Here is a 10,805-nt window from a genome sequence, read left to right as displayed (position 1 = left end):
CGTAATCAGAAATTTCTAATACGCTTGCTAAGCAGTACAAGATGTTTGTCAAAAACAAATGACTGTATAAAGGGGGGAGGTGTAAATAGGATGATTCGTATAACAAGAAAAATGTGTTCCTAGACGACCACCCTGTTAGGTAAGATAGTAGGTTTAAAATAACATATGCTAAGCTTGTAACTAGGTAAGGAATTATCAGCACAACCAACTAACGGCAACTGCCGACAAGAGGAACTATCAGAACACTGACAGGAGGAGACTTACAATAATGAGTTCCTGAAAATAATTAACATAATCACACCCATTCCCAGAACTAATTGTAATAACCCTTACTCATCTGAATGAATATGTATGCTTTGTCTAATAAATTGATGTTTCCCGTATGATTCGGCGCGCCGTTGGTGGAGTGGTGACTCCCCGGCCGCCCAGCGCTGTCTTTGCTTATTGTGGCTTGCTTACTGATCATATCATTGGCAATAAACCATAATTGCTCAATTTCTCGAGTCCTCATTTATAACAATTTGGTGCCGTGACTCGGATAAAGGCAATTTGGCGAGAGCTCCTTTAAGGGAGGCGCCCCACTTGCTATTGAAGTGGCCCTTGTGGAAAACTTTTGTTGAAACCTTTACCAACGAACCCTTCCAAATTGCAATAAGCAAAGAGAAAACCGGTAGCCTCGTAAACTTTGTGCACGAAGACCCGAGTGAAGACGCAGGACGCGTGAGTATAGGCCGGATTACCACTCGGTTGGGGCTGGGTATCCTGAGATACGCTAAGTGAGACGTCCAATCGCGGACGAAGCGAGTGCGGACCCTCCAGTAGTGCAGTTCTCGTAGCCCGCGAGGGAGCGAGTCACGAACGAGGGGAGCGTGTGTGAGTGTGTGTGAAGGTATCTCAGAAGATGGGGCAGAAGAAAAGCAAGCCTTCTGACTCCATGGGAGGGGAACCGCAGGGTAGGCTTCCCCAGATTCCACCAAATAGTCCATTGGGGTTGATGATTAAACATTGGGATAATTATCCTTCTAGGAAGGGTAAGAGTAAAACAAGAATGATACATTATTATATGGAAGTCTGGGGTGGTAAAGAGATTATCTGTATTGGCCAGTGTTTGGGTCATTTGAGGATTGGATTTGCCAGGCTTTAAATATCTATGTAAACTCCAAGGAGCCGTATAGCCTGGAGGAAAGTGGGTATGCGTCTTTGTGGATTAGGTCAGAAACACGGGTTAATCTATATCCCCTAAAGGAAAAAGGAAGCAGGGATCGGAAAAGAAATAGACAACCAGAAGAGATCCCGATAGCACCCCCACCCTATGTACCCCCTCCACCGCCACCGACTCAACCCCCTCCACCCTCAGCACCCGCTGCACCCCCTCCTGACACAGATAATTCAGAGTCAGAAACCGACCAAGCGGTGGGTCCTGTAACTCGTAGCCGATCCAGAAATCAACAACAGCCACAGGACCGGTTATACCCCTTAAGGGAAATTGCAATGGGAGGTCCACAGGCTGGTATGGGATATGTAGCGGTCCCCATTAACTCTGGTGACGTTAGGGAGTTTAAAAAGGAAATGGGAAATTTGTTGGAAGACCCTCTGGGAGTGGCAGAGCGGGTGGATCAATTTTTGGGGCCCAAATGTATACGTGGGAAGAATTACAATCAATAGTAGGGATATTGTTCACTGCAGAAGAGAGAGGAATGATCAGGAGGGCGGGAATGAGAATATGGGATGAACAACATCAACAGGGTCCTGCAGCAGATATTAAGTGGCCCCTGCAGAGACCAGATTGGAATAATCAAGACCCGGTACATAGGGGGCATGTGCAAGATCTAAGATTTATACTGGTTCAAGGTATAAGGGAATCAGTACCAAGAGGACAGAACATTAGCAAAGCCTTAAGCGAACATCAGAAGAAGGACGAAACCCCCACAGAATGGTTAGAACGGTTAAGGAAAAATCTGCAATTATATTCCGGGTTGGATCCTAATACGCCAGTGGGGGAGGCTTTGCTGAAGACGCAGTTTGTTGCTAAATCATGGACAGACATTTGAAAAAAGTTAGAAAAAATAGAGGACTGGCAGGATCGTGGGCTAGATGAATTATTGAGAGAGGCTCAGAAAGTGTATGTTCGGAGAGAAGATGAAAAGGATAAGAGAGCAGTCAAAATGATGGTAGCAGCAGTAAGGGAAGGCACGACACAAACGCAAGCTCGGAGGCCAGTGGATCGGGGATCCGGACCAAAGGTGCAGAATCGAGGCTTTGATAAAACTACGGGGCCGATCATGAGGAAAGGGAATATAACAGAATGGAAAGAGGAAGCAATAGAATGTTTTTACTGTGGAAAGAAAAGACATATGAAACGAAACTGTAGAAAAAGAATGATGGATGATAAAATGTTTAAAGTGGCATAGGGGTGTCAGGGGCTCTTTTTATTGGGGACCCAGAACGGAACAGAGCCCTTGATAAAATTAAAAGTGGGCCCCCAACAGCAAGTAATGGAGTTTCTAGTAGATTTCGGGGCAGAAAAATCAACTGTGCAAACTTTACCTAGAGGCTGTAAAATTTCACCCGAGAAAATACAAGTAATTGGAGCCAAAGGGGAGCCTTTCAGTGTCCCCGTTATAAAAAATGTATTACTGGAAATGGAATCTAAAATAGGAATCGGTACATTACTTTTAGTCCCAGAAGCTGAATATAATTTGTTGGGATGAGATTTGATAATTGAATTGGGAATAAATCTGGAAGTAATAAATAAAGAAATTAAAATAAAGTTGTATCCTCTTCGGGTGGAGGACGAGGCACAGATAAACCCTGAAGTCTGGTATACCCCAGACTCGGCAGGGAAATTAGATATAAAACCCTTCTCAGTGACTATATCCAATCCTGATGTACCAGTGCGCATCAGGCAATACCCACTATCCGAAGAAGGGAGAAGGGGGTTGAAGCCAGAAATTGAGAGACTACTCAAACAAGGTCTGTTAGAAGCATGCGTGTCTCCCTTTAACACCCCTGTCTTACCCGTAAAGAAAAAGGACGGAAAATGGAGGCTTGTACACGATTTAAGAGAGATCAACAAACGAACAGTGAGTCGGTTCCCAGTAGTTGCAAATCCACACACACTGCTAAGTCAACTGGGGCCTGAAGATCAATGGTATAGTGTAATAGATCTAAAAGACGCTTTTTGGGCTTGCCCACTTGATGAGAAAAGTAGAAATTATTTTGCCTTTGAATGGGAAGATCCAGATACCCACAGAAGACAACAACTAAGGTGGACGGTTCTTCCCCAGGGATTTACAGAATCCCCTAATTTATTTGGGCAAGCCTTAGAACAAATACTCCAAGATTACGAGCGAACACCGGGGGTCACCTTAGTACAATATGTGGATGATTTACTGTTAGCAGGACAGAGTGAGAGGGTGGTAAGGCAAGAGAGTATTAAGTTACTAAACTTTCTTAGCCTGCAAGGATTGAAAGTATCAAAATCGAAATTACAATTTGTTGAACAAGAAGTAAAATACCTGGGACACCAACTAAGTAAAGGGACAAAACGATTAGATCCAGAGAGAGTAAACGGTATTCTGTCCTTACCTGCTCCCAAGTCAAAACGACAAATCAGACAAATATTAGGGTTAACGGGGTATTGTAGACAATGGATTGAGAATTATAGTAAAAAGGTAAAATTCCTATATGAAAAATTAGCTCAAGACAAATTAATGTGGTGGACAGGTGAAGATGAGAAACAATTAGAAGAACTAAAGGAGGAATTAGTAAACGCGCCAGTTCTGAGTCTACCGAACTTAAACCGACCATTTTTCTTGTTTGTCAATACGGATGCAGGGACTGCCTACGGGGTTCTCGCACAAGACTTGGCAGGACATAAAAAGCCCATAGCATATATTTCTAAATTACTAGACCCTGTCAGTAGGGGTTGGCCTACATGTTTACAAGCTATTGTCTCTGCTGCATTATTAGTAGAGGAATCACAGAAAATAACCTTCGGGGGAGAGCTGCATGTACTCACACCACATAACATACACGGTGTTTTACAACAGAAGTCTGATAAGTGGATAACTGATTCTAGACTTCTAAAATATGAAGGCATATTGATAGAATCCCCTAAATTGACATTAGAAACTACCTCCTTACAAAACCCTGCACAGTTTCTGTACGGGGAACCGAGTGAAAGATTATTGCACGATTGTATAAAAGTTATAGAGGAACAATCAAAGGTCAGGCCTGACTCAGAAGAGGAAGAATTATCGGAAGGGGAGAAGTTATTTGTAGATGGATCATCCCGGGTGGTGGATGGCAAACGAAAATCAGGATATGCAATTATAGATGGAAAAACGGGTAAAGTCTTGGAATCGGGGCCATTAAATCCTGGATGGTCAGCACAAGCATGTGAATTATATGTGGTTCTAAGAGCTTTACAGCGACTGGAAGATAGAACTGGAACAATATATACAGACTCAAAATATGCCTTTGGGGTGGTACATACATTTGGCAAAATTTGGGAAGAAAGAGACTTATAAACTCACGGGGAAAGGAGTTGATACATCAAGAATTAATTATACAAATACTTCAAGCAATACGGAAACCGAAAGCAATAGCTATAGTCCACGTAAAGGGACATCAGAGGGGTTTAAGCTCCGTTGTCAGGGGAAATAATTTGGCCGATGAAGAAGCAAAGAGAGCAGCTCTATTAATCCTTAAAGCAGATAACCCTAAACAGGGTAATGGGAGGTCAAAATCAGAAAATGAGTCCTGCTTTGAACCAAAAGAACTCAGGAGGGGCTGTCCGAATTGTGGAAAAGGGTCAGGACGGGAAGAGGAATTCCCCTGTTATGCATGTTGGAAAGAGTTTAGTATGGATGCGGTACCCTGTAGATGTAATATGACAAACGAGGAAAGACCCGAATACGATCATTGCTTCCACCATGGAAAAATATTTTCACTGTTCACTTTCACAGTACCGGAAAAAGAGAAATTAACAGAGCTTGGAGCAAAACAACAAGGGGAGCAATGGAAATTAGAGGATGGGCGAGAAATATTACCAAAAACAAGGGCTGTTAAAATTATGCGCAGGTTCCACGATATTACCCATTGGGGAACACAGGCCCTAGTAGACCAATTTGCTATAAAATACGCATGTATAGGAGCCTATAACATAGCTAAAAGGATAGTGGAAGAGTGTCTAACGTGTCAAAAAGTAAACAAACTGCAATTACGAAAAAGTATCCCAGGTGGAAGGGAATTAGCGTACAGACCATTTGCTAAAATTCAAATCGATTTTACCGAACTGCTAAAGGTAGGAAGATATCGATATCTACTAGTAATAACTGATCATTTAACCCATTATGTTGAAGCATTCCCTACAGCCAGGGCTACTGCCCGGACTGTAGTTAAACCACTATTAGAAGAAATAATTCCCTGGTACGGAATAATAGAAACTATTGATTCGGATCGAGGCCCACATTTTATATCTACTGTAATCAAAGAGGTTTTTCAAACATTAGGTATCAATTGGCAATACCACACCCCATGGCACCCACAGAGTTCAGGAAAAGTAGAAAGAGTGAACGGTGAAATCAAAAAGCAACTCACCAAACTAATGTTAGAAACCAAGCTATCTTGGGTAAAGTGCTTATCGTTAGCTTTGATTAATATACGAACTCAGCCGAGGACAGACTTAGGGGTTTCACCCTTTGAGATGTTATATGGAATGCCCTATGACCTAGAAATCCCCTCAAATCATCCCCAGATTGAGGATTCACAGATAGGATATTATTTAACACAACTATTGAAAAGGCGAAAACAATTATGGGATAAGGGGCTAATTGTCCAAAGGCCCCCTCTTGATATAAAAATACATACACTGAAACCAGGAGATAAAGTGTTAATTAAATCCTGGAAAGAATCCTCATTAACTCCTCGATGGGAGGGACCTTATGTGGTTTTACTCACTACAGAAACGGCTATCCGGACCGCAGAAAAGGGGTGGACACACGCAAGCAGAGTAAAAGGACCCCTCCACACTACAGCTTGGAAAGCTGAACCCACTGAGAACCCTATGAAGATCAAGCTGCGGAAACAATAGATGGACTTACAAGTTCAAATCGTGCAAGTACAGAATTTCGGAGCATTAGCAGGATATAAGTATCCCATAAATAGCGATTATAGAATTAAGTGTATAAATGTAAATTGTAATTGTTATCCTTTTGTGTGTTTCACGTGTATAGTGTGCCAAGAGAATTGGTGGTCACATTGTCAAGACGGAGTTCCCCCTCATGGAACCTGTAATAGTTGTTATACAGTTGAAAGAGAAAACACCGAATCGGCTATAAAATTTAAAGTATCCACAGGGGAAATACAATTTGAGGATTTAAATTGGTGGAAATTATATGTTTATGGAATAAGACCAGAACAATTTTGTTATCACCCCAACGAGCCAACCCCATTAAAAATACAAATTGTTAAGGTGTGCTGCCGGAAAGCTATAAAAGGGATAGAGTGTAACTCTCCCCTGGTCAGGGACTGTAACTGGGTGGTGTATCAACAAAGACATATTAAACAAGGACCTTCGGGGTCTCATGAAGAATATCCTTGCTACCGAGAAGATGGTACACCCCGTGACTCGAAGCAACCGAGCCGACGGGCGAGGCAGAGGGGTAAACCATGGTGGAGACAAGAACCCGAATGGGACCACGCCAAAATGCTGGCCGAACTACCCCAGTGTTAACCTAAGGAATAAAGCTATACGGTCACACCTAGAGATTATAAAAGGCTCAAGGGTTACAATTGCAAACAAACATAAATCCCATACCTCTTGGCTCACTATAATAATGCTGCTGTTACCGATGATATATTACGTGGAAGCGGCTCGCAGACCATATAAATGGACCTTAGTTCAATTGGAAGAGTCTAAAATAATAAAAGTAAACATCACAGTAGGACCCCCTAGTTTTACAGCTTCCCTTTGCCAGCTAGCACCTATACAACCATGTTTAGATCAAAAAGCCTATTATTTTTGTCCTTCTTCTAATCCTGGGAAAGGTTATTGCAACCACCCTAATCAATATTATTGTAATTATTGGGGGTGCGAAACTGTTGCTTCTGCCTGGGTAACTGATACACGAGATAAGTTCTTAAATGCAGCTTGGGGACCTTCGGGATGTAAGATTCCCGAACATGATTCGACAGGAGGAATAGTAGGAAGTAGTAATTGCAAACATTTAATACTCACTGTTCTGCAACCAGAAGATCAAGGGTGGCTGATAGGAAAAATCTGGGGAGTCAGATATTGGGAGCCCGGAAAAGACAGGGGAGGGATAATTCAAATACGAAAAGAACAAGCTCCTGCAGAAGAACCATCACCCGTGGGGCCAAATACCATAATCACAGGGGAGTTAGAATAAAACAAACTCCAGAAGATGAATTAATGTGACTAAAAGTCAGATAATCACTAATGATTCAGATATAGATGCATTCACTCAAGTAGACGAAGTAAATCCTAATTCCCTTTGGACATTGATGGACGTAAGTTACCAAGTAATTAACAAAACACACCCTGAGTTAACCAAGGAATGTTGGCTGTGTTTTAATACTAAACCTCCCTATTTTGAAGCTATGGGAATAAGTAATGGACCTAGATTTACCAATGGGACAAACCCTGGATCCTGCAGATGGGAAAATGGAACACAAGGAATATCTTTACAGCAAGTTAGAGGTCAAGGTAGATGCGTAGGCCAGATACCCCCGGAGAAACAACACTTATGTCTAAACAAAGGTACCTTAAAGGCAAAGAAAGTAGGAGAATGGCTGATACCAGCAAAGAATGCTAAATGGGTATGCTCAAAAACAGGGGTTACATCATGTGTATCAGTCTCATATTTAAAAACAATGAATGAATTCTGTGTACAAGTATTGATAGTGCCTAGAATAATGTATCATCCCAAAGAGTATGGTCATCAATTGGAAATTGCTTCGACACATCGCTGGGTAAAAAGAGAACCCATAACGGCTTTATCTTTAGCTACGATCATGGTAATAGGAGGTGCTGGCGCAGGTACAGGAATAGCCGCATTAGTAAAACAAAACCAAGAATTTACAGCGCTGAGAGTAGCCGTAGATGAAGATCTTACAAGGATAGAGCAATCCATAACAGCCCTAGAAAAGTCGGTTAGATCCCTATCCGAGGTCGTGTTACAAAATCGAAGAGGATTAGATTTACTATTCTTCAAAGAGGGAGGACTTTGTGCAGCATTAAAAGAAGAACGTTGTGTATACGCCGATCACACGTCTAGTAAGAGATACCATGAACAAATTAAGAGAAAATTTGGAAAAACGCAAAAGGGAATATGAATCAAGACAAAATTGGTATGAATCATGGTTTAAACAATTGCCTTGGCTTATGACTCTTTTATCTACAATAGCAGGTCCATTAATCTTACTCACGTTGGTTTTAGTTTTTAGGCCGTGTATTTTTAACAAAGTAATTAATATTGTTAAAGGACTCTTGGAAGCAGCACACTTGATGCTTATTAGAGCTAAATATAAACAATTGCCGAACCAAGATGAATCTGCTGAATTATTTGTATTAAGCAGTCAGGAGTTACAACGCTTTAATGAACAAAATGAGTAAAAACAAAGAGGGAGGAATTGTAATAAGCAGTGCAGGATGTTTGTTCGTGAAAGCTGCGTAATCAGAAATTTCTAATACGCTTGCTAAGCAGTACAAGATGTTTGTCAAAAACGAATGACTGTATAAAGGGGGGAGGCGTAAATAGGATGATTCGTATAACAAGAAAAATGTGTTCCTAGACGACCACCCTGTTAGGTAAGATAGTAGGTTTAAAATAACATATGCTAAGCTTGTAACTAGGTAAGGAATTATCAGCACAACCAACTAACGGCAACCGCCGACAAGAGGAACTATCAGAACACTGACAGGAGGAGACTTACGATAATGAGTTCCTGAAAATAATTAACATAATCACACCCATTCCCAGAACTAATTGTAATAACCCTTACTCATCTGAATGAATATGTATGCTTTGTCTAATAAATTGATGTTTCCCGTATGATTCGGTGCGCTGTTGGTGGAGTGGTGACTCCCCGGCCGCCCAGCGCTGTCTTTGCTTATTGTGGCTTGCTTACTGATCATATCATTGGCAATAAACCATAATTGCTCAATTTCTCGAGTCCTCATTTATAACAATGTTTCCTTGTGTACTTGTCTTTCAAACAAAGGATGCACGTTCCCAGAGCCTCTGGATGTACAGAAAGGTAGTGGCAATATTAGCACCTTATGTGTGCCAGCAGTTTGTATTTAAGTTTTTTCTTGCTGCTGTGTTTAATTTTTATTTTTCCCAGAAAAGACTGCTTTTTAAGTAGTATTTTAAAACAGGAAAAAGGTGATTTTTTTTTTTTTTTCTTCATATGTTTCTCTCAATGGCTTTCTGTTGCTTTGCAATGCAAACTATGGACATTCCTTTCATGGGTTATTTTAGTAGAGATCAGGTGTTGGAACTTGTAAGTCACCGTTCATGAAAGTAAATTTCAGTACGGTCCTTTAGGTATAAAATAGGTGAAACAATAGTAGCCATATACTGAATTACAGGTACCTGTCATAACAGATGCACAGTTGTTGGTCGGAAGTATTTTGTTGTGGACAGAATGCAGATGCAGAAAACTGGTAAAGTTTTGGTAGACATGTGTCATCCAGTAAATGGTGACCACTAAATACAGGAATGCTGCTGAAAAGCCACCAAGAAACAACACTTGTTGCATGACCCTAAGTTTTCCCAAGACAGCAGAGCAAATTAGCTTCCCACAGTTGAAAGACGGAGTTTCTGCTCCCATCTCTTCTCTCTCCATGTGGCCTGCTATGAATTCCTTTCTTCTGTTATCTCTGGTTTTCATCACTATTGGGTCAGCTGTTTTAAATCACTAAAATAGCAGAAAAATGATTACTAGAATGGCGGAAGAACTTTTCCGATTTAGTGAATTGAATCAGCTTGTGGAAAGGGCAGAGCCAGAACAAAGGGTGGGGAACAGAACTGATCAGAGAGTAAGGAGAGAAGGAAGAGCAGAAGGAAGAAGGAGTTTGAGTTTGGAAAGCAGTAGGATGGAAATGCCCTTTCAGTGGCAGTGAGCAGTTAGGTCTGCTCAGCTGCAGGTCAAGTTGCAGTTCTAAGAGAAAGGGAAAAAAACAAACAAAAACCCCCAACAGATTCTAGAATACATTTCCTATCTGAAACAAATTCCAGGAGTCCAAACTTTAGCTCTATCAATCAAAAGGGATAACATTGGTTTTAACACAATTTGACAAACAGGTTGCTGTTTATCCTGGCGTGTGGTCTTGAGATTTTTGTGAAGCTTTACTAAAAAGTGGAAAATCTCGAAAATTCAATGAATTAGCTTTTAACACCTCACTCATAAAGGCACTGAAAATAATGAGAGTTTTAAACCACTTCATGTTGCTTATTACTTTAAGTGGTGTTCCATGTCATATTATTTGCATGTGAACTATATTAAATTGAGGTATGTAAATGATATTCCCCTAGGACTTTTTTGAAACCAGAATGTGTATGACAGCAAGTAATTTAAATATGTGAAAGTAGTAGAAAATAAAAGGCTACATGGAAGAATGGTAATAAGAGCATATTCCTTTGTGCTGAGTAGGGAACATACTGATTTTGAGAAAAGATGGTGCAATTTTCCTGCTCTTCTGCTTTTATAGAGGCTAGTGTTGCTAGCTGGAAAAAATAATATATCTAATGATTGTAAATCTACCAAAGATTATT

At 40.9% G+C, this 10,805-nt stretch overlaps 1 long non-coding RNA gene across 2 annotated transcripts in view; it reads left to right on the top strand.

Annotated features, from left to right (window-relative positions):
* The window catches only part of LOC137665990 (uncharacterized), a 43,468-nt gene extending 34,276 nt beyond the window's left edge, over positions 1-9,192 (top strand). For both annotated transcript variants that reach the window (XR_011048578.1, XR_011048577.1), the window contains exon 6: positions 5,970-9,192. This is a non-coding gene — a long non-coding RNA (uncharacterized lncRNA). The remainder of the gene's footprint in view (positions 1-5,969) is intronic.
* The last annotated feature ends 1,613 nt before the right edge of the window (positions 9,193-10,805 follow it).

Source organism: Nyctibius grandis, chromosome 7 (assembly GCF_013368605.1).
Source record: "Nyctibius grandis isolate bNycGra1 chromosome 7, bNycGra1.pri, whole genome shotgun sequence".
Classification (NCBI taxonomy): domain Eukaryota; kingdom Metazoa; phylum Chordata; class Aves; order Nyctibiiformes; family Nyctibiidae; genus Nyctibius; species Nyctibius grandis.
Note: the sequence above shows the minus strand (reverse complement) of the source record. Positions and strands in the feature narration are given on the sequence as shown.